Source organism: Bufo gargarizans, chromosome 6 (assembly GCF_014858855.1).
Source record: "Bufo gargarizans isolate SCDJY-AF-19 chromosome 6, ASM1485885v1, whole genome shotgun sequence".
In the NCBI taxonomy this organism is placed as follows: domain Eukaryota; kingdom Metazoa; phylum Chordata; class Amphibia; order Anura; family Bufonidae; genus Bufo; species Bufo gargarizans.
In genome coordinates this window covers 21269152-21293673 of record NC_058085.1, presented here as the reverse complement: position 1 = coordinate 21293673, position 24522 = coordinate 21269152, and the positions used below count along the sequence as shown (strand labels likewise).

Sequence of the window (24522 nt, the reverse complement as noted above, 5' to 3'; positions counted from 1 at the left end):
AGTCTCCTGGTGTCTCCATACTGTCAGAATGGCAGTACCAAGATCATACCACGGATTCTATTCTAGCACATATGGATGCAAGTCATCCTTCTTACTTGCATATAGTATAATATAATATTCAGGGGCGTAGCTAAAGGCTCATGTGCCCTGGTGCAAGAGTTCAGCTTGGCCCCCATCCCCTCAGTGCTTTGTGGCCAGGGGCAGGGATACACATAGCCTTCGTGCTGCATGAGGTGAAAATTGAAACGGCATCCTCTGCCCCAAGCCAAATTCTTGACCTTACCCCTTACCTCCAGCCAGAGATATAACTTGACCTGCATGAACTTTGTATAGTACTGGTGTCTTCTTATGTGGCACAATGGTCTTTGGGCCCCCTCAGCCTCCTAGGCCCACTAGCGACTGCACCCCTTACAGCAGGGGTGGGGAACCTTTTTGCTGCCGAGGGCCATTTGGATATTTGTAACATCGTTCAGGGGCCATACAAAATTCTCAACTTAAAAATTTGACGGCTATATTTGGTCAAACATATAACTGCCTTAGGGGTAAGTTACAGAAATTGCGCTTTAATTAAAAAAATCTAGAGCTCTGTATATTTGCAGCACAAAATGGCGCCTGCGTTATATATTACAAATAGTACAGGCGGCATTTTGACCACATATTGCAGTCTAATTTTTAAGTTGAGAATGTTTTATATATTTAGTTCTTTATTTGGCATTAATGGCAGCCAAGCTAAACCCAGAGGGGTTCAAAGAGGGTTCACCCAGCTTTTGCTCTCCCTGCCATTGTCCCTGCCTCTTTCTTCGCAAATTTCCCTGCCTTTGTCCCTTTCTCAGCCTCAGATCTGCCCCCCACCTCCATCAACTTCAAATCACCCTCCTATTAGACTCTTCAGAGCCTTAGATCAGACCCTCATCAGACCCCCAGCCTCAGATCAGACATTTAAAATAAATAAATATAATAAACTTGCCTCTCCAGCTCCGGACGGCGCTGCCACTTGGAAGATTCACTTACCCTCTCTGGTCTTCTTCCCACCACAATGTACTGTGACCTGGTTATAGTGCATATCAACATGCCCTACGTCCTGACACTGTAAGTGTCAGGACACATCGTGGTGTCGGAAGAAGACCAGGGACGGTGAGTACAGCTAGCAATGCGCTGTTCTCACCTTTTTGCGCCTCCCTCGTGCTAATGTCCGTTTCCATAATGGAAGCGGTCATTAGCATTTTCACAATATGTTCTGGCAGGGGGACAGAGGTTCCTCACCCCTGCCTTACAGCTCCGCCCCTGATAATATTGGAAGTTGATTATTGGAAAAGCTATATAGGATTATTTTCATCAGCACATATAATTCTAACTCACCAACAATTTTCTAGCTGCTCAGATGCATCCATCCATTTTGAACCTTTGATTATGGACACCTGGTCATGTGATCTCTAGTCTGACCTCCAGTCTGAGGCTTGCTGTCTCTCTCCTGTGTGGCTGACATCCTGTGATCTACTAGATTACAGCATCATTTATCAGATCCCTCTGGAGAGCTCCCGCCCCACCAGCTACTCCTCCTTGTCTTCTGTATGTCTTGTCTCTAAACATATCATGCTGCTGAAGATATCATCTCTACATTATCCAGTTTTAGAGTCTAAACCTTGTAGAAGTGGAGAGACATTTAATTGTGCCACTTTCTTTCTTTAACCCCTTCTACCCCGGGCCAGTTTTCGCTCTTCTGCCCAGGCCATTTTTCCAGTTTGACCCCTTGACCTCTGTAGGGGCAGTAAATACAGAGAGAGAGTTTAGGAAGCCCCTACCAACCCTCAGTGTTTACTGTCCCTATGCGACACTGCATAGAGAGGACTCCTTAGGGAGTTGAAGAGTTTTATCATCTTTATATGCCACATGTTCTACATGGGTAAGGATTGGCTTACCAATCTCCTCCTCAGCCGTCCGGCAGCTTATGCCAAAGCTGGGGAGGTCAGTGTGAATCTCGTCCCTGACATCGGGGGGCCTGATTTTCACCCACTGCTGTATGGTCTTCCTTCCCTGCTGTTGTGAAAGCAGACCAACCGGATCGGGACGCTGCACGCCGCATGGGGGCGTTGCCCAGGATACCACTGTGATCCCGGCTAGGTCCGGAAGGGGGCGGAGCTTTGCAAGGGGAGCGCGTCATCACGCGGAGATGACGTCAGACGCCGAAGTTCAACTTAAACAGCGCGGCAGCTCCCAGACACTCTCTCGCCTGTCTTCAGCAGTGATGTCAGCTCCTGAGGCTCCCGGGACCCATATGGACTGCGTATACCCACCTTCGGCAACTCCATCCGTGAGTCTCCCTGTGGGAAACCTGCATTATTCCTCTAATGTTTATTTACTTGAGTTAGTACATGGCTGATTCTGGATGGCTCTTCTTTTACCAGGGTGTTAAGGAAATTTAAAATTAAACCAAAATATAACAAGTGTGTCAATTGGTCCAAAAAAAATTACCTAAGGGATATAAGAAGAAACTTTGCAAAACTTGCATTAATGACCTTCTGAAAGAAAATCAACCGTCTATCCTGATGGAAGTTAGATCCGTGATTGAGGATGAAATTAGATCCTCATTGTCCTCTCTTACTCCCACTCAAAGCGCACCTCCTACTAAAAAGCCAAGGTTATCCGTTCCATCCTCCTCAGATGCTGAGGACATGGAGGGAAGACATCAGTTTTCAAACACGATTTTAAGGATGGCCAATTGTCTGAGGGGGAGATAGTAGAGGATGATGAAAAAAAGTACTTTTTTTCCTCTGAAGAAATGGATGAACTACTTTAAGGCAGTGAGAGAGACCATGGGTTTCGAAAACATCCAAAAGACGAGATCTGTACAGGACGAAATGTTTGGGGGATTACGCACAAAAAAAAAGCTACGGTTTTCCACATTAATGAAAATATAAAAGAAATGATCATTGATGAATGGGCGGATCCTGAAAGAAGACTAGGTGTTTCTAGAAAATTTAGAAAGGCTTCTCTTTGACCCTGCTGAATCTAAAATATTTAATGATAATCCTAAAATATATGTTCAAGTGGAAAAGTTGTAAAAAAGACTTCCCTGCCATTTGAGAATGCATCCCAGTTAGGCTACTTTCACACTAGTGTTGTTTAAATCCGGCGTTCAATTCCGACACCGGACTGCCCGCCGGAACCTGAAAAACTTGTGAAAACTGATTACATTTGAATCCTGATCAGGATTTTGATCACAATGAAAAAATGCATTGTAAAAAAACGGATCCGCCATTTATAGACTTATTTTTTTCACATTTTTCGGGTTTAACTTGCAAAAGCCGGATCCGGTTTGACTAAAGACACGGCGCCGGATCCGGCGTTAATGCAAGTCAATGGGAAAAAAGACCAGATCCGGCGTTCAGTCAAAGTGTTCAGGATTTTTGGCTGGAGGTAAAAATACAACATGCTACGGTTTTCTGAAAAGCCTGATCAGTCAAAAAGACTGAACTGAAGACATCCTGATGCATCCTGAACGGATTACTCTCTGTGACGGTCACGTACACTACACACAGGGGGGAGGATAGTGACCACTGCGCTCCACCCTCACCCCTGACCCTGCCTACTTGCCTCGCAAGTTCTAATGACAGGGGACAACTAGACGGCAGTCCCTAACTTAGGATATGGGCTGGGAAGACAGACAAGACAAATAACGGAATGTGAACGGACCGGGTCAATACCTAGAGAGCTACGCAGTACTAAGGAATGAGCAGAGAATAGTCAGGAAAAGCCGAGGTCAAATACCAGGAGAGAAATGAAGTACCAGAGGAGTCCGCAAAGAATCGTCAGGTGGAAGCCGGGGTCAGGATACCAGGAGAGATTTGCAGTACAGGAGGAGCAGGCAAAGGATCGTCAGGGAACAAGATCAGGTAGTATTCAGTAGTCCAACAAAATGCCAGGAACCTAGAATTAACAGGCAACCTGTGGCCAGCAGGCTGCCTGTATTTATAGTGGGGAGTGAGGGTCATGTGACGTGGCCAGCGTCACGTGACCGACAGACCGACTAGTCGAGCACAGAGTGGTCAGCTCGGTGCTCAAGGCAGACCTAGAAGCAGGGGGAGCCTCCCAGCTAGCAAAGCCGCCCTGGGAACGAGGCCAAACACAGATCCTCACTCCCGAAGCTAAGCAGCAGGTCTGCGGCTGATGGGAGATCGAGTGCGCCCTTGTTGCCCCGTGACACTCTCCATTCAGAATGCATTAGAATAAAACTGATCAGTTATTTTCCGGATTTGAGCCCTTAGGACGGAACTCAGCGCCGGAAAAGAAAAACGCTAGTGTGAAATTACCCTTACGTGACCCAGTGGAATGGAAAGCTGATTCCCTTCTAAGGAAATGTTGGGAGGCGTCTATGTTCGGGGTAAAAACTAATATCGCAGCCACCTCGGTGGCTAGAGCCATGTATTTCTGGCTTAATGAGCTAGATAATCATATAAAAAAATAAAACCCCTAGAGAAGAAATCCTTCAGTCTATTCCTCTCTTAAAATCCGCCACGGCATTTCTAGCAGATGCGTCTGCAGAATCTGTTAGATTTGCAGCTAAAGACGCCGCTTTCTCAAATTCTGCCAGGCGCGCACTTTGGATGAAATCCTGGAGAGGAGGTGATAAAATCTCCAAATCAAAACTATGCTCCATAGCATTCTCAGGGGAATACGTCTTTGGGCCAATACTCTATAAGATCTTAGAAAAGGCTGCGGATAAAAAAAAGGGTTTCCCTGAAAAACAAAAAAGGATGTTTTTTGTCCCCTTCAATCAGCAATCTAGGCCATATAGGGGTAAAAAAAAAGACTGGTCGCTGGAGTTACCAGAAGGGGGGCAAAGGAAGAGGGTTCCTCCTCAACCCCTAAAACAAACAAAGTGAAAAGCAATGACACCAGGGTAGGGGGGAGGTTAAAAGATTTCTTAACCCAGTGGGACGCCATAACATCCAACCCTTGGGTCTCATGACCTCCTGCATAACAGCGGTTGCCTGGAGCCAAGCCTACACCAGGACCATACAATCCTGGACATTAAACAATTGGAACAAAGATCAGTCATCCTTGGACATGATAATAAAAATCCCACTACAAAACTAGATTTAAATTGGTGGAAGATGGAAACCAACCTAGCCAGAGGGGTAAGGGTACTTTCACACTAGCGTTTTTCTTTTCCGGCATAGAGTTCCGTCACAGGGGCTCTATACCGGAAAAGAACTGATCAGGCATATCCCCATGCATTCTGAATGGAGAGTAATCCGTTCAGTTTGCATCAGGATGTCTTCAGTTCAGTCGTTTTGACCAGGCAAAATATAAAACCATAGCATGCTACGGTTTTATCTCCGGCGAAAAAAACTGAAGACATGCCTGAATGCCGGGTCCGGCATTTTTTCCTATAGGAATGTATTAGTGCCGGATTCGGCATTCAAAATACCGGAATGCCAGATCCATCCTTCCGGCCTGCGCATGCGCAGACCGATAAAAATGTGAAAAAATGTGCATGACAAGCGGAGAGACGGAGCCGTCCTTGCAATGCATTTGTGAGACGGATCCGTCTCACAAATGCTTTCAGTCAGAGGCAGATCGGCGGATCCGGCGGGCAGTTCCGATGACGGAACTGCCCGCCGTATCACACTGCCGAAAGTGTGAAAGTACCCTAACCTGGCAAAATGAACCAGGAATACAAATTGTAACAGATGCAAGTACAACAGGATGGGGGGCAACGGTGGCCTCCTCAAGCTGGCAAAGGAAGTGGCCAGAAGAAATACAGAACGAGTCATCAAATTACAAAGAATTAAGAGCGGTCTGGGAAACTCTAAAATTAAATCAGAGTTTATTAAACAAAAAACACCTAAAAATATTCTCGGACAATACAAGCAGTCGCTTACCTGAAGCATCAAGGAGGCACAATGTCCCAAAAATTACGATCCCTAACGAAATAAATATTTTCTTGGGCAGAAAAAAATGTTCTATCTATTACAGCCATTCATCTGAAGGGATCCGAAAGTATGGACGCAGATTTTCTACGGAGACAGACTCTAGACCCAAGGGAATGGTCCTTAAATCCAGAGATATTTCAGAAATTAATAACCAGATGGGGCCAACCACAAATATACCTATTTAACTCAAAAAGAAATACAAAGGTCAACCGGTTTTGCTCCCTGAATCCCAGGAAAAATCCGTGGGCGGTAGACGCCTTCTCAGTAAAATGGAACTGGAATCTTGCATGTGTGTTCCCTCCATGGGCATTAATCCCCAGGGTTCTACAGAAAATCCTCACAGAGCCAGTGATAGTAATACTAATTACTCCCTATTGGCCCAAGAAAAACTTATCTCTGGAAGATCCATGGCAGATACTTTTTCAGAAGGATATTCTATCACAGGGGCTAATCCTACATCAGAACCCAGGTCTCTTCAAACTATCGGCCTGGATCCTGAAAGTGAAATCCTAAGGAGTAAGGGTCTTTCAGATAAAGTCATCAATACCTTAAAAGCTAGCAGGAAAAAAGTTACTGCCGCCATTTATCTAAAAATCTGGAAAAAGTAATGCTCATGGCTGGGAAAAGTCTCTCCCAATATATCATCTCTTTCCATACAAAAGATCTTGGAATTTCTACAAAGAGGCCTAGACTTAGGCCTTAGACCTAGTACTTTGAAGGTGCAAATATCAGCCCTAGGGGCTTTCTAAGATACTAACCTAGCGAACCATAGATGGATTAGAAGGTTTATTAAAGCCGCTTCTAGCCTTAGACCTTCCCTAAAACATAACATTCCGCTATGGGACTTAAATCTAGTCCTTAATGCGTTGACAAATTCTCCATTTGCCCCAGTAACAGATATTTCCTTAAAACATCTGTCTTTTAAGACTGCCTTTTAAATAGCAATTACATCTGCTAGACACGTAGGAGAAATCCAGGCCTTGTCATGTAGAGAACCATATCTATCAGTTTTTCCTGATAGAATTGTATTGAGAGTAGATCCGGGTTTCCTCCCGAAAGTAGTTTCAAATTTCCATAGGGATCAGGAAATTATTTTACCTTCCTTCTGCAGTGAACCAAAGGATCCCATGGAAGAAAAATGGCATCTTCTGGATGTAAGGGAGACAATTATTCAGTACCTGAAAGCTACAGAACTTTTAGGAAGGATAATAATCTGTTAATTCAATTTGCGGGGAAAAATAAAGGGAAAAAGCTTTCCAAAGCATCCATAGGGCGTTGGATAAAAACAACTATTCTACTAGGGCTATGGCCTCCTCTTGGGCAGAAAAAGCTGGGGTATCTTTCGATCAGATATGCAGGGCTGCAACTTGGTCTAGCATTAATACTTTCATTAGACACTATCGCCTGAACTTTTCTGCTTCAACGGATTTGGCCAAAGAGTGTTGCAAGGATTTACCCCCCCCCCTTCCCCTATATAGTAATCTGTTATTTCTTATCCGTAGCCGTCATGGTGGATGAAATGGAAAAACCGTAATTAGACTTACCGGTAATTCTGTTTCTTTGAATCCACCATGACGGCTCATATATTCCCTCCCAAAAAAAATTTGTATATATTATGAGGTTAATAAAAAAAAAATTATAATAATAATAAAAATATATATATTAGTTTTTTTTTTTTTTCAAAGAAAGAGAAAAAAAGGAAAAGTATATAAACTTTATCTTTCGATCAGATATGCAGGGCTGCAACTTGGTCTAGCATTAATACTTTCATTAGACACTATCGCCTGAACTTTTCTGCTTCAACGGATTTGGCCTTTGGCCAAAGAGTGTTGCAAGGATTTACCCCCCCCCCCCCCCTTCCCCTACTTAGTAATCTGTTATTTCTTATCCGTAGCCGTCATGGTGGATGAAATGGAAAAACCGTAATTAGACTTACCGGTAATTCTGTTTCTTTGAATCCACCATGACGGCTCATATATTCCCTCCCAAAAAAAAATTGTATATATTATGAGGTTAATAAAAAAAAATTATAATAATAATAAAAAAATATATATTAGTTTTTTTTTTCAAAGAAAGAGAAAAAAAGGAAAAGTATATAAAAAAAATAATTGTGTGTATGTGTGTATATATATATATATATATATATATATATATACACATACACAGGTCCTTCTAAAAAAATTAGCATATTGTGATAAAGTTCATTTTTTTCATGTATTGGGATAAAGTTCATTTTCTGTAATGTAATGTAATGTACTGATAAACATTAGACTTTCATATATTTTAGATTCATTACACACAACTGAAGTAGTTCAAGCCTTTTATTGTTTTAATATTGATGATTTTGGCATACAGCTCATGAAAACCCAAAATTCCTATCTCACAAAATTAGCATATCATGAAAAGGTTCTCTAAACGAGCTATTAACCTAATCATCTGAATCAACTAATTAACTCTAAACACCTGCAAAAGATTCCTGAGGCTTTTAAAAACTCCCAGCCTGGTTCATTACTCAAAACCGCAATCATGGGTAAGACTGCCGACCTGACTGCTGTCCAGAAGGCCATCATTGACACCCTCAAGCAAGAGGGTAAGACACAGAAAGAAATTTCTGAGCGAATAGGCTGTTCCCAGAGTGCTGTATCAAGGCACCTCAGTGGGAAGTCTTTGGGAAGGAAAAAGTGTGGCAGAAAACGCTGCACAACGAGAAGAGGTGACCGGACCCTGAGGAAGATTGTGGAGAAGGACCGATTCCAGACCTTGGGGGACCTGCGGAAGCAGTGGACTGGAGTCTGGAGTAGAAACATCCAGAGCCACCGTGTACAGGCGTGTGCAGGAAATGGGCTACAGCTGCCGCATTCCCCAGGTCAAGCCACTTTTGAACCAGAAACAGCGGCAGAAACGCCTGGGCTACAGAGAAGCAGCACTGGACTGTTGCTCAGTGGTCCAAAGTACTTTTTTCGGATGAAAGCAAATTTTGCATGTCATTCGGAAATCAAGGTGCCAGAGTCTGGAGGAAGACTGGGGAGAGGGAAATGCCAAAATGCCTGAAGTCCAGTGTCAAGTACCCACAGTCAGTGATGGTCTGGGGTGCCATGTCAGCTGCTGGTGTTGGTCCACTGTGTTTTATCAAGGGCAGGGTCAATGCAGCTAGCTATCAGGAGATTTTGCAGCACTTCATGCTTCCATCTGCTGAAAAGCTTTATGCCAACTCTCCTGACCTGAACCCCATAGAGAATCTGTGGGATATTGGGAAGAGAAAGTTGAGAGACGCAAGACCCAACACTCTGGATGAGCTTAAGGCCGCTATCGAAGCATCCTGGGCCTCCATAACACCTCAGCAGTGCCACAGGCTGATTGCCTCCATGCCACGCCGCATTGAAGCAGTCATTTCTGCAAAAGGATTCCCGACCAAGTATTGAGTGCAGAACTGAACATAATTATTTGAAGGTTGACTTTTTTTGTATTAAAAACACTTTTCTTTTATTGGTCGGATGAAATATGCTATTTTTTTTAGATAGGAATTTGGGGTTTTCATGAGCTGTATGCCAAAATCATCAATATTAAAACAATAAAAGGCTTGAACTACTTCAGTTGGTGTGTAATGAATCTAAAATATATGAAAGTCTAATGTTTATCAGAACATTACAGAAAATAATGAACTTTATCACAATATGCAATTTTTTTTAGAAGGATCTGTGTATATATATATATATATATTACACACACACTCACCTAAAGAATTATTAGGAACACCTGTTCTATTTCTCATTAATGTGATTATCTAGTCAACCAATCACATGGCAGTTGCTTCAATGCATGTAGGGTTGTGGTCCTGGCCAAGACAATCTCCTGAACTCCAAACTGAATGTCAGAATGGGAAAGAAAGGTGATTTAAGCAATTTTGAGCGTGGCATGGTTGTTGGTGCCAGACGGGCCGGTCTGAGTATTTCACAATCTGCTCAGTTACTGGGATTTTCACGCACAACCATTTCTAGGGTTTACAAAGAATGGTGTGAAAAGGGAAAAACATCCAGTATGCGGCAGTCCTGTGGGCAAAAATGCCTTGATTCAAGCTGATAGAAGAGCAACGTTGACTGAAATAACCACTCGTTACAACCGAGGTATGCAGCAAAGCATTTGTGAAGCCACAACACGCACAACCTTGAGGCGGCTGGGCTACAACAGCAGAAGACCCCACCGGGTAACACTCATCTCCACTACAAATAGGAAAAAGAGGCTACAATTTGCACGAGCTCACCAAAATTGGACTGTTGAAGACTGGAAAAATGTTGCCTGGTCTGATGAGTCTCCTATTTCTGTTGAGACATTCAAATGGTAGAGTCCGAATTTGGCGTAAACAGAATGAGAACATGTATCCATACTCTGATAGCTACTTCCAGCAGGATAATGCACCATGTCGCAAAGCTCGAATCATTTAAAATTGGTTTCTTGAACATGACAATGAGTTCACTGTACTAAAATGGCCCCCACAGTCACCAGATCTCAACCCAATAGAGCATCTTTGGGATGTGGTGGAACCGGAGCTTCGTGCCCTGGATGTGCATCCCTCAAATCTCCATCAACTGCAAGATGCTATCCTATCAATATGGGCCAACATTTCTAAAGAATGCTATCAGCACCTTGTTGAATCAATGCCACGTAGAATTAAGGCAGTTCTGAAGGCAAAAGGGGGTCCAACACCGTATTAGTATGGTGTTCCTAATAATTCTTTAGGTGAGTGTATATATGCACCCACTCTGGTATCTGGTACACACTCAGGGTGAGAGTGGGTGGGGGCTTCTTAAACTCTCTCTCTGTGTATTTCTTGCCCCTACAGAGGTCTAGGGGTCAATTTCATCCGTAGCCATCATGGTGGATTCAAGGGAACAGAATTACCGGTAAGTCTATTTACGTTTTTTTGCAAATCTGACATGTCACTTTATGTGGTAATAGCTTTAGAACACTTATACTTATCCCAGCCGTTCTGAGATTGTTTTCTCGTGACACATTGTACTTCATGATAGTCATACATTTGTCAATATATTTCTCCTTCATTTGTAAAAAAAAATCCGAAATTGACCAAACATTTAGAAAAATTTGCAAATTTTCAAATTTCAATGTCGCTACTTTTATAATAGATAGTGATACCTCATATACTAGTTATTACTTTACATTCCCATATGTCTACTTTGTTTGGATCATTTTGAAAATGACCTTTTATATTTTGGGGACGTTAGAAGGCTTAGAAGTTTAGAAGCAAATCTTTAAATTTTTCAGAAAATTTCCAAAACCCACTTTTTAAGGACCAGTTCAGGTCTGAAGTCACTTTGTGAGGCTTACATAATAGAAACCACCCACATTATCCTATTTTAGAAATTACGCCCCTCAGTGTATTCAAAACTGATTTTACAAACTTTATTAACCCTTTAGGTGTTCCACAAGAATTTATGGAAAATGGAGATGAAATTTCATAATTTAACTTTTCCCCGGCGCCTCCACAACGGCATTCACAGGAGGGTGTCCCCGCCTCCAGGACAGGAAACAACGAGGAAGCACAGGATTTAAGGAGCCTCCTCCCCTTACCTTACCAGTCGTTGTTTCCTGTCCTCGGACGTGCGTGGAAGCCGCTCCTGGGGTCATCCAGGAAATTGAATACCGCACCGGCCTGGTCCCTTCCCTGTTGTTCAGGAGGGTCGGTGCAGGGATTGAGAGACTCCGGGGACGCATTGCCTCCCCTCCTCGATCCTGCGGAGTAAGCCCTGTCTTCAGGCATCCCCGGGCTTGCGAGTCCGTCGGAACTCGCGCGGGATCTGGCGTGGTGACGTCAGCGGAGCGAGATCTCCTTGGGCAAGAGGTTCTCGCGGGACGCTCCTGCGCGCGGCGGGAGATTTAAAAAGAGCAATCATATCCTCCTGCGCCGGTGATCTGCAGAGATGCCTTCCAGCGACAGAGAGTCGTCCAAACGCTCCGGTGATCCTGCTGTCTCGGCCCTCAGCCCGGTAAGCCTCCTCCCAGGGGGGAGTAATCCCTATTTCCTTATGTCCTTCCTAGCAGTAGGTTTATACAGGTTATGGGATCCCGAACCCCCCCCCCCCCCCCCTCTACACGCTGGGTGTCCGTAGTTCACTATACTGACCCCTCACCACCATTACTCCGGGTCCCTCTTTGGCCTATACAAAGTTTGTTTTATTCCCTTAGGACAGTGAGTCCAGGAAGCTTAAAGCCAAAGGGGATTCGGGGCGCCGGAAGTGTGGTGGTTGCCGTAAGGGCCTGGTGTCGGACCCTAAAAAGTCCCTCTACCCTAGATGTATTGAAAGGGTTATCGCTGAAGAATCCCCTTCCTTCGTGGAGTCCATGCGAACCCTCATTAGAGAAGAGATTAAGGCTGCAGCTGACTCTAGACAACTGGCACCTTCCCCTGGGCCTTCCCGTTCCCTAAATCTGGAAATATCAGAGCAGGTGGATCTGGATGAAGGGGAGTTGCAGGATGATCAGGTCTCCTTATCCTCTGAGGAGGCCGCAGGGAGGCCTATGTGCTTTCCCGAGGAAACACAGTCCCTACTGAAGGATATTAAATCTACGCTGGGATTAGAAGATGTCAAAGAGACTCAGTCCCTTCACGATCAAATCTTTCAGGGCTTGGGGGAGAAAAAGAAGAGATCCTTCCCCATCCACAATAACCTCAAAGCCCTTATTTCCAGGGAATGGAGGGATCCTGATAAAAGGTGGACTGTCTCGGCCGCCTTTAAACGCAAGTACCCCTTTTCGGAATCTGACTCTGATTTGTGGGACAAAACTCCCAGAATAGATGCGCCAGTGGCCCGTATTTCTAAAAAATCCTCGCTGCCCTTTGAGGATATGGGTCTCCTGAAAGACCCAATGGACAAAAAATGTGAAAACCTACTAAAGAAATCCTGGGAGACAAATACAGCAATGTTGCGCCCCAGCATAGCGTCCACTTGTACGGCCAGAACCCTCTCGGTTTGGCTAGACCAGCTTGAGAGCAATCTGTCGGGGGGTACGTCCAGAGAGGAGATCTTAAACTCTCTTCCCTCCCTGAAAAGAGCATCCAATTTTTTAGCAGACGCCTCGGCCGACTTGGTTAGACTCTCTGCAAGGAGCAGTGCTCTGGCCAATGCGACCCGTAGGGCGGTATGGCTCCGTTCATGGACTGGGGACGCAGGTTCTAAAAACCGCCTGTGCTCCATCCCATGTGAGGGGGATAGATTGTTCGGCTCCGCCCTGGAGATCGTCCCGTACCTGGACGACTTTCTGGTGTTTGCGGAGTCGCGCCAACTTCTACATTCACGCCTCAAACAAATCCAGGACTGTCTTACAACTCTAGGGTGGATAATAAATCCCAAAAAATCAGACCTTATCCCCAGTCAGGAAAAAGTGTTTTTAGGGGTGCTGTTGGACTCAAGGCGTCTAATGTCCTTTCTTCCTCAAGACAAACAGTCTCACTTAATCCAGACAGTGTCTCTTTTTTCCAGCAAAGATCGGTCCTCGATAAGAGACATCATGGCGGTACTGGGACTGCTAACAGCCGCAATCTCGTCAGTAAGGTGGGCCCAGAGTCACACAAGAGTCCTTCAGACCTTTCTCCTATCTTCATGGGACGGAAAGAACTCGTCTCTAGACAGAAAGGTTCACGTTCCCAGACAGGTAAAACAGTCACTAACCTGGTGGAGAGTAAAAGGGAACCTGAGCATAGGAGTTCACTGGCGCCCAAGAGATGTCATGGTCATTACAACAGACGCCAGCAACTCAGGGTGGGGAGGTCACTCTTCAGGAGCGGTAGTTCAAGGATCCTGGGGAAGAGACATGCAGGACGCCTCCTCAAATTTAAGAGAGCTGTCAGCTGTCCACAGAGTTCTCCTTTCCCTTTACAAAATTCCCTCTCCAAGACACGTAAGAATATTAACAGACAACACTACAGTCGTGGCGTACATAAACAAACAGGGGGGAACCAGAAGTCGCTCACTGGCGGAAGTGTCAAAGGGCATTTTTTGTTGGGCAGAAAGAAACCTTCTGTCCCTTTCGGCGGTGCATATCAAGGGGGAAAAAAATGTGGTGGCCGATTATCTCAGTCGACACCTCTTAAGGGAGGCCGAATGGTCTTTAAATCACCGCGTCTTCAGCCAGATCTGCCAAATGTGGGGGACCCCAGTGTTAGATCTGTTCGCCACCAAAAGCAACAAGCAGGTCAGAAAGTTCTGTTCCCTCTCGCAAATGGATCGCCCGGTATGGCTAGACGCCCTCTCCAGGCCGTGGCCAAGACAGCTCCTTTATGCCTTCCCTCCATTCAGCCTCATTTCAAGGGTCCTGGTAAAGACTCAGGAAGAAGGGGTCCACGTAATTATGGTGGCCCCCTTCTGGCCAAGAAGGGCTTGGTTTCCACTCCTGCTCAGACTGTCAGCCGGTGTTTATTGGACACTGCCATCAATCCCGGACCTACTCCACCAGGGACCAATAAATCACCCCAGTGTAAATCAACTCAGTTTGACGGCCTGGAATCTGAACGCCTCCTGCTAAAACAGAAGGGTCTGTCGGACGCAGTCATCTCCACGATGCTCAAAAGCCGGAAACCGGTAACTTCCCGGATCTACCTGAGAACCTGGAATGCCTTTTTGTCCTTCTTGGGAAGTGTAGATTCTCCTGATGTTCCTCAGGTCCTCCAGTTCCTGCAAGCGGGGCTAGAAAAAGGCCTCCGTCCATCAACTCTGAAGGTTCAGATTTCCGCGCTCAGCGCCTTCCTGGACGTAAAACTAGCAGATTCCCCTCTGATCAAGCGGTTTTTGAGGGGGGCAGGAAGAACTTCGATCCTCCCTCGTCCAGTGGTTCCTCCCTGGGATTTGGGCCTGGTTCTTTCTGCTCTCACTACTCCTCCGTTTGAGCCAATTGATGAGATCCCTCTAAGGCTCCTCACCATGAAGACGGTTTTTTTAGTTGCCATAACCTCTGCCAGAAGAGTGGGGGAAATTCAAGCTTTCTCTTGCAAGCCTCCCTATCTTACAATTCTGGATGATCGTATAATCCTCAGGCACTGTCCAGCCTTTCTCCCAAAGGTGGTATCCAGATTTCATCGTGAGCAGGAAGTCTCCCTACCCTCTTTTTTTCAGTCTCCTTCTAATGATTCGGAAGATACTCTCCATAATCTGGACGTCAGGAGATCAGTCCTTTCTTACCTTCAGGCCACTAAACCGCTTAGAAAATCGGACCATCTCTTTTTACAATTCCAGGGCCCTAATAAGGGGCAAGCGGCTAGCAAGTCAACCATAGCTAGGTGGATTAGGAACATAATATCCTCTGCCTATGTTACCAAGAACTGTCAGCCGCCGGAGGTACTAAAAGCTCATTCTACAAGGGCAGTAGCCTCATCCTGGGCAGAAACGAAGGCAGTCCCTCTGGAACAGATCTGCAGGGCCGCCACATGGGCCAACCCTATGACTTTTTTTCGGCACTATAAGCTAGATGTAGTAAGGGAGCAGGACTTGTCCTTTGGTCGTGAGGTCCTATCTAGTGTGGCCCCCCCCTAATATTGATTACTCTGTTAATCCTCCTGTGAATGCCGTTGTGGAGGCGCCAGGGAAAAGGGTAAATTACTCTTACCGGTAATTGGATTTTCCAATAGCCTCCACAACGGCATTCACAGGAGGGTGTCCCCGCCTCCAGGACAGGAAACAACGAGGAAGCACAGGATTTAAGGAGCCTCCTCCCCTTACCTTACCAGTCAATAAGAGAGGACACAGAAGTGATGCATAACAAATTATATATTATAGTAAACAAATTACATCATTCATTTACATTTAAAGCTTGGGAGGGAACCCAATGCCGTTGTGGAGGCTATTGGAAAATCCAATTACCGGTAAGAGTAATTTACCCTTTTTTGGCAGATTTTATATTTTAATTAGAGTTGAGCGGACACCTGGATGTTCGGGTTCGACGGGTTTGGCTGAACTTCACAAAAAATTTTGAGTTCAGAACCCGAACTTGACCCCGAACCACATTGAAGTCAATGGGGACCCAAACTTTTGAGCACTAAAATGGCTCTAAAAATTTCATTGAAAGGTCTAGAGCGCTGCAAATACCAGCAAAATGTGGTTAAGAGCATGGCAAATGGTCTGCAAACAAAGTGGCTAGGGAAATGACTTTAAATAACATAAAATACGTAAAAATATAATATAATTTTTATCTAGGAGGACAAGGTCCATACGGAGTAGGAGGTTGAGGAGGCAGTGGATGTGGCGGTGTAGGTGGAAACTGCAGTGGAGGAGGAGGAGGTAGCCTACACTGCTTTTTGGTTTTACATTTATTTGTATTTTTTTTAAATTGGGGTACACCCCAAAACATTGGGAAATATAACCTGTGATAACCCTCTCCAGTCATGCTAAACACACGTTCAGACAATACACTGGCTGCAGGGCAGGCCAGCACCTCCAAGGCGTAAAGGGCAAGCTCAGGCCATGTGCCCAATTTGGAGACCCAGAAGTTGCAGGGGGCAGACCCATCAGTCAGTTTGTGTAGGCGTGTGCACACATACTGCCCCACCATTTCGCACGTCCCTGTGATGTTCACAATATAATTGGATGTTCTTTTCTGCGCCTACCATGTTGATCACGGTTAGCGGCGAATCAGGGTTCCACTCTGGAGAGGGAGCGTGAGAAAGAGAGACCACATCCAATGGAGGTTAATTGTTTGAAATTAAATATGATTGAGCGGAAAAGTGGGACAAATTATTGAAGTGCAAATGTGAACAAATTATTGAAGTGCAAATGTGGGACAAGTTGTTAAAATGTAAGCATTGAATGAAAGTAGGGGGCGCGCATCAATTAAAGAAGAATTTTTGAAATTGAATTCCCTGTCACCTGTGCAGAGCAGGGGTTTGTATACGGCAAATTGGTAAAATGTCACCTGACAATGTAACGGACAAATTTGTGAAATGTTTTTATCTGTCTACTAGGTACAACCGGGGTATATCACACCCAAAAATGGTCAAATGTCACCCAAGAATGTAACAGACAAATTTGTGAAATTACATAAAATAAAATACGTACAAATGAAAAAAAAATTAACTTGATTTATGAGGTGGAGGTCCATATGGAGTAGGAGTTTGAGTAGGCGGTGGACGTAGCAGTGTAGGTGGAAGCGGCGGTGGAGGAGGATGAGGTAGCCAAAACTGGTTTTTGGTTTTAATTTTATTTGTTTTTTTTAAAATTAGGGACAGGGTACACTCCAAAAGAGTGTGAAATATCCAAAATACAAGAATGAGCAATTGCGCTGCAGTATAACAATGGCTGGTTAAGGCCGGTATACATGTCCTATTCTGCACAAGGTACAGACAAGTCCTGTGGGATCCATGCCTGGTTCATTTTAATGAATGTGAGCTTGTCCACATTGGTTGTGGACAGGCGGCTATGCTTGTCTGTGATAACACCCCCTGCCGTGCTAAACACACGTTTAGATAATACACTGGCTGCAGGGCAGGCCAGCACCTCCAAGGCATAAAGGGCAAGCTCAGGCCATGTGCCCAATTTGGAGACCCAGTAGTTGAAGGGGGCAGACCCGTCATTCAGTACGAGTAGTCGTGTGCACACATACTGCTCCACCATGTTGCTGAAATGCTGCCTTCTGCTAAGAGGTTCCATATCAGCTGGTGGTGCTGGTTGTTGTGGCGTGCTGACAAAGCTTTTTCACATTTCTGCCATCCTAACCCTGCCTTCTGAGGTGCTGTGGTGCCCCAGTTGTGTTGGCGACCTCTTCCTCTGCCTTAGCCTTGTGCTTCCACTGTGCCCCCGCTGTCAGGTGGGAATGCCACCAGCAGCGCGTCTACCAGCGTGCGCTAGTACTCGCACATCTTACGATCACGCTCCAGTGATGGAATTAAGGACGGTATGTTGTCCTTGTAACGGGGATTCAGCAGCATGGCCACCCAGTAATCAGCACAAGTTAGAATGTGGGCAACTCGGCGGTCGTTGCGGAGACACTGCAGTATGTAATCGCTCATGTGTGCCAGGCTGCCCAGAGGCAACGAAAAGCTGTCCTCTGTGGGAGGTGTATCGTCTGTGTCCTCTGTATCTCCCCAGCCACGCACCAGTGATTGCCATGAGCTGGTTTGGGTGTCACCCTGCTGTGAACACTGTTCCTCCTCCTTATCCTCCACCTCGTCATCCTCCAGAACTGTGCCCTGGCTGGACAATTGTGTACCTGGTGTTTGTGGGTGCAGGAACCCACCCTTGGAACCACTTGTGAATGACTGGCCGGAAACCCTATGAAATGATCCCTCTTTCTCCTCCTCCTTCTGTGCCACATCCTCCTCCATGATCGCCAGCAGCATTTTTTCAAGGAGGCATAGAAGTGGCATAGTAACGCTGAGAATGGCGTTATCGGCACTGGCCATGTTGGTGGAGTACTTGAAACAGCGCAACAAGGAACACAGGTCTCGCATGGAGGCCCAGTAATTGGTGGTGAAGTGGTGCTGTTCCGTAGTGCGACTCACCAGTGCGTGCTGCATCTGAAATTCCACTATCGCCTGCTGCTGCTCGCACAGTCTGGCCAGCATGTGCAAGGTGGAGTTCCACCTTGTAGGGCACGTCGCATATGAGTCGGTGAGCAGGAAGGCCGAAGTTATGCTGCAGCGCTGACGGGCGAGCAGCAGCAGGATGAGAAGGCCGAAAGCGCACACAGACGGCCCGCACTTTATGCAGCAGCTCTGACATATCGGGGTAATTTTTAAGGAACCTGTGCACCACCAAATTCAGCACATGCGCCAGGCAAGGGATGTGCGTCAAACCGGCTTGTCCCAGAGCTGCTACGTGATTTTGCCCATTATCGCACACCACTTGAGGCTCACTGGCACCAACCACTCATCGGTCTGTTGTTCAAGGCCCGTCCACAGCTCCTGCACGGTGTGGGGTTTGTCCCCCAAACAGATAAGTTTTAAAACTGCCTGCTGTCTTTTACCCCTGGCTGTGCTGAAGTTGGTGGTGAAGGTGTTACGCTGACCGGATGAGGAGCCAGTGGAGGATGAGGAAGCGGAGTAGGAGGAGAAAGCAACTGGAGGCAAAGAGAAGTGTCCTGCAATCCTCGGTGGTGGAAGGACATGCGCCAAACTCCGCCTTCGGCCCAGCCGCCACTGCATTTACCAAGTGTGCTGTTAGGGAGATATAACGTCCCTGACTGTACTTACTGGTCCACGTATTCATAGTTAGGTGGACCTTGCCACAGATGGCATTGCGCAGTGCACACCTGATTTTGTCCCCTACTTGGTTGTGCAGGGAAGGGATGGCACGCCTGGAAAAGTAGTGGTGACTGGGCACAACGTACTGTGGTACAGCCACCACCATAAGGCTTTTAAAATTCTCCGTCTCCACCAGACGGAATGACAGCATTTCAAAGGACAGTAATTTTTAAATGCTGGCATTTAGGGCCAGGGATCGCGGGTGGCTAGGGGGGTACTTCCTCTTCCGCTCCAGTGTTTGGGAGATGGAGAGCTGAACGCTTCCGTGGGACATTGTGGAGATGCTTGGTGACCCAGGTGGTGGTGTTGCTGGCAGATCCTCTGCTTGCGGGGTAGCAGATGGCACTGTCACTCCAGAGGTGGATGAAGAGGCCGAGACTGCAGCAGAAGAGGAAGCAGAATTGAGCGTTTATGAGCGTTGAGCGTTTATGCCTGGCTTCAGGCTCTGATTGCACAGCGTGCAAACACTTGTATCTTGTCGTCAGAAAATTGTCTGAAGAACTGCCACGCCAGTGAACTCCTTGGAGCTGGCTTTGGTGTGCTCGGTCCCTTGCTGCTGTGGGCAGTAGCAGGCGTACTGTCTATGGCATGGTCGCTCCGCTTTTGCACCCTGCTCCCTCTTCTGCTGTGCTGGTGGCTCTATGCGACTACTGCCTCTTCCTCCAAATGACACAGGTCACTCGCATGTCCTTGATTCCATGTGGGGTCGAGGACCTCTTCGTCCTCCACATCATCTTCCACCCAGTCTTCACCCCTGCCCTCCTTGTTGGTCTGCACACTTTCGAAAGCCACAGCAGTTGGCACCTGTGTTTCGTCATCATCTGAGATGTGCTGCGGTGGTCCTCCCATGTACTCCTCTTGAAACATAAGTGGTTGGGAATCGGTGCACTCATTCTCTTCCACTTCTGGGGCAGGGCTATGTGGATGGCCCTGGGAAACCCTGCTAGCAGAGTCATCAAAAAACATAAGAGACTGCTGCATGACTTGGGGCTCAGACTGCTTGGCTGATTTGCAAGGGGGTGAGGTGAAAGACTGATGGACATTGGCTGCAGGTGCCAACTCTGATCTTTCAGCAGGAGACTGGGTGGGAGACAATGTGAAGGAACTGGAGGCACTGTCAGCAACCCAATCTAATATCACCTGTACTTGTTCTGGCCTCACCATTTGTAGAGCCACATTAGGCCCGACCGAATAACGCTGAAGGTTCTGTCGCCTACTCGCACCTGAGGAAGGGGTTTCACTTGTGCGTGTAGCTGGCACAGATCGACCACGTCCTCTCCGTGTAACTGGAGCTCCACCAGCAGCACCACGACCGGTGCCATGTCCCTTATTCAACGTTCTCATATTTCTCAAATGTAGTATTTTGCCCCAAAATGGGTGTTTTTTTATAACAGAATAGAACAGCAGTATCTAAAGCGTGTATCTCACAATGAAAGATGCTGCAAGGGCTGTAAAATGGATTATTTTGCCTAAAAAGGGTGTTTTTTTTTAAATAAATAACAGAATATGACAGTAGTATATAACACTTGAATTTTACACTGACAGATGCAACAAGGGCTGTAAAATTCAGTATTTTGCTCAAAAAATTATTGAAGTATTTCAAGATTGTTTTTAACAATCACAGAAGCAGCAAAGGCTTCAATATTAAGTACAGATGTAGACAAGGCTGCAAATTAAGTATTTTGCCCAAAATGTTTTTTTGTTTTTTTTAAATAACAGAATAGCAGAGCAGTATCTAAAGCTTGTATCTCACAATGACAGATGCTGCAAGGGCTGTAAATTTTATTATTTTGCCCAAAAGGGGTGTTTTTTTAAATAACAGAATATGACAGCAGCACTTGAATTTCACACTGACAAATGCAGCAAGGGCTGTAAAATTGAGTATTTTGCCCAAAAAGGGTGTTTTTTAAAACCCAGAAAATTATTGCTGTATTTCTAGCTTAAATTGCACACTGACTAATGCTGCAAAAGCCACAGATGTAGGGTCTTGCCAAAAATGGGTGATTTTTTTTTTTTAAACCCAGAATAGAATTGCAGTATTTCAAGCTTCTATTTGACTGTCACAAATGCACATTTGCTGTGCTGGTACACTGAGCTTGCATAAAATGGCCACCACCACCGCCCACCTAGCTAACAGACGGATAAAAGTTGATTTTCGTGGTCACTAGGCTCAGGGTAGGGTAAAAAGATTGTGCACTGCACCCACAAAACGAAATCTAGGTAGATCGCTAAGTTAACAAGCACTTCTGATTAAAGATTCTGTCCTATTCTCTCCCTCATAGCACCAGCATCCTATCCCTACACTAATCAGAGCAGAGTGACGTGCAGCGCTACGCGACTCCAGCTTATATAGAGGCTGGGTCACATGCTGCACTGGCCAATCACATGCTGGTGGCTTCTAAGGCTAACACAAGTTAAACGCTTGTTGATTGGCTGCTCTGCAGCCTTTCAAAAACCGCCTTTAACTCACCGAACCTGCACTTTTACTGAAATGTTCGGGTCCGAGGTCCAAAAATCCTAAAGCTCGGTACAAACTTTACAGTTCGGGTTTGCTCAACCCTAATTTTAATCCATTTTTTCCAGTGACAAAGCAAGGGTTAACAGCCAAACAAAACTCAATATTTATTACTCTGAATCTGCGGTTTACAGAAACACCCCATATGTGGTCGTAAACTGCTGTACAGGCACACGTCGGGGCGCAGAAGGAAAGGTACGCCATATGGTTTTTGGAAGGCAGATTTTGCTGAACTGGTTTTTAGACACCATGTCCCATTTGAAGCCCCTCCGATGCACCCTTACAATAGAAACTTCCAAAAAGTGACCTGATTTTGGAAACTAAGGGATAAGGTGCCAGTTTTATTGGTACTATTTAGGGGTACATATGATTTTTAATTGGTCTATATTAAGTTTTTTGTAAGGCAAGGTAACCAAAAAATGGATGTTTTAGGACCGTTTTTATTTTTTGCAACATTCATCTGACAGGTTAGCTCATGTGCTATTTTATAGAGGTTCTGCAATGATATCAAATTTGTTTACTTTCTATGTTTTGTTTCAGTTTTACAAAAAAAAATATAAAAAATGCGTTTGCTTTCTTATGTTTTTTTTTTTCTCCATTTTCTGATCGCCCTATTTCTTAATTTTTCTGCTGATCGTCTTGTGCAGGAGCTCTTTTTTTGCAGGAAGAGTTAACATTTTTATTGGTACCATTTTTAGGTACATATGATTTTTTTGATCATTCATTATGGTTTTATCTCTTTTTATTGTAGCATTTTAAGAATAAAGCTTTACAAACGTTTGTGAGTCTTGGAAGGATCTAGTACCAGAAACTTCCAAGGTATTGCATGAATACACAATGACACAATCTGAAAAGTCAGATTAAAGTTTAGTACAATACAATGCAGGTATATGAAAGGGAAATACTTCCAACTACAATGTAAATCTATCCACTAGCACATTTTGTGGAACAAAGGTATATAAGTGCAACAAAATACTCTAAGAAGGTTTGCAATGTGTTAATCAGCACTTATCAGACATAACATATATAATTCCAATTCAAATCCAACATTTAGACGTACCGGAGCAAGTGAAAGTAAACGATTGATAATATGCATACATTCTAGCAATGTGAACTATCAATATACGTCTCTACCAACCGAAACGCACAGAGAATCCGGGAGAAATCCAGGTTAACAAAACTAAACTAAACAGCATACACATGATAAGGGAAGGACAACACAGAAGGGTCAACAGGGGGGGGGGGGGGAAGTGGAGAGGAGTATCCGTGTGTCAGAAGTCTAATCAAGCAACTCAAGAGGTATCTGCGGGCAAAGTACCAGAGGCTGCCCAAGCCGAGAATGCAGCTGAAGAGTGAAACTGATACCAGGGATCCCAGATCTGGGAAAAGGACAGAGAAGCGTTGTGGTCTGCAGCGCCCAGCTCCTCGATATGCACCAGTGTCACGAGGGTGTCAAGAACCACGCCTGACTCCGTTATACCCGGGGTCAGGAAGTCGCAGCGGTTGGCTGCGCGCTCTATGTAGAAAGATAGGGCTGTTTCTTTATGGTAGCTTTCTGGGTTTGCTTTGCAACCCTTTTTGGCTCACTCAGGGATCCGTAGCTCCTTCTCCTCAGCTGTTCCTTGTCTAGCACTCCCAACCTCCTTATATTCCCCTCTCCCACTTCTCTGGTTGCCAGATATAGAGCTTCCTGCCTGGACTTTTATACTGACCCACTGGAGCTGTGTTGCTGCGTTCCCTGGTTGTTGTTCCAGAACGTTACCCTCCGGATCCCTGTTGGGCCTTTGTGGTCTGCTGTTGTCGCCCACCTGGGATTATAGGTTTGTCTGTATTGTCTGTCCTCTCCTTGGTGTTTTCCTCTTAGTGTCAGTGGTGCGGACTAGTGATCCCACCGCCCCGTTCACTACCTAGGGCTCATCTTAGGGAAAGCCAGGGTTTAGGCACGTGATCGCCGCACGGGTGAGGAACCCGTCTAGGGACGTCAGGGCAGTCAGGTGCCAGCCGCAAGGTGAGTCAGGGGTCACCACCTTTCCCTCTCCCTTGGGCAGGGCCTTCCCTTTTCCCTCCCTTTGCGTGACGCCGGTCATTACAACCAGGGAGTCAAGAGCAGCGACCCAATGGGACCTTCCCAAGCTCTCGGTAGATCTCCACTTACGTGGGATGATTTGTTTTACAGCTAATACAAACAAACGCAGGGACCCCTTTTTAACTTGAGCCACTCGTGCTGGGAAAATTTACAATAGGGCTATGGTAGGCGAAGCAACCACCTTAGTTCTATATATATGATTGTGAAGGGAGAGTACTTCATCCCATAGGTGCGCAACTCCCAGACAATCCCACCAGATATGTAACATGGTGCCAACACCCGAAGAGCACCTCCAACATGTAGTAGGTACTGCGGGATAAAATTGGTGAAGCCTAACTGGAGTCCGGTAACACCGAGTCAGCACTTTGTAATTAAGTTCCTGCAGATTACAGGATATCGACATAGCGTGGGAGAAAAGTAGAGACCTTTTCCACTGGTCGATAGTGTACGAGGAACCCAGTTCAGCATCCCAATCTGTCATATATTTAAGCTTGGTGCAGATGGGATCTGAGGCAGAACCCCCAGACTCCTCGGTGTTCATCATAGTGTAAAGCAGTGAAATGGCATGTCTGATATGTGCGAGACTGTTTAAGATCCCCTGTTGGTTGCTAATATCTCTTATCCTAACAGGCAAAGTGTTGTGGGGGCCTAAGAACAGGGTGTTCATGAGACCGTGTGGTAGATCTGGATGATCAGACAAAGTAGTAAGAGGGCCTGGTATGTGAGCAAGACAAAGCTTAAC

At 45.7% G+C, this 24522-nt stretch overlaps 1 pseudogene; it reads left to right on the top strand.

Annotated features, from left to right (window-relative positions):
- LOC122941895 overlaps positions 1–24522 on the top strand; it is a 128427-nt pseudogene that overhangs the window by 78286 nt on the left and 25619 nt on the right.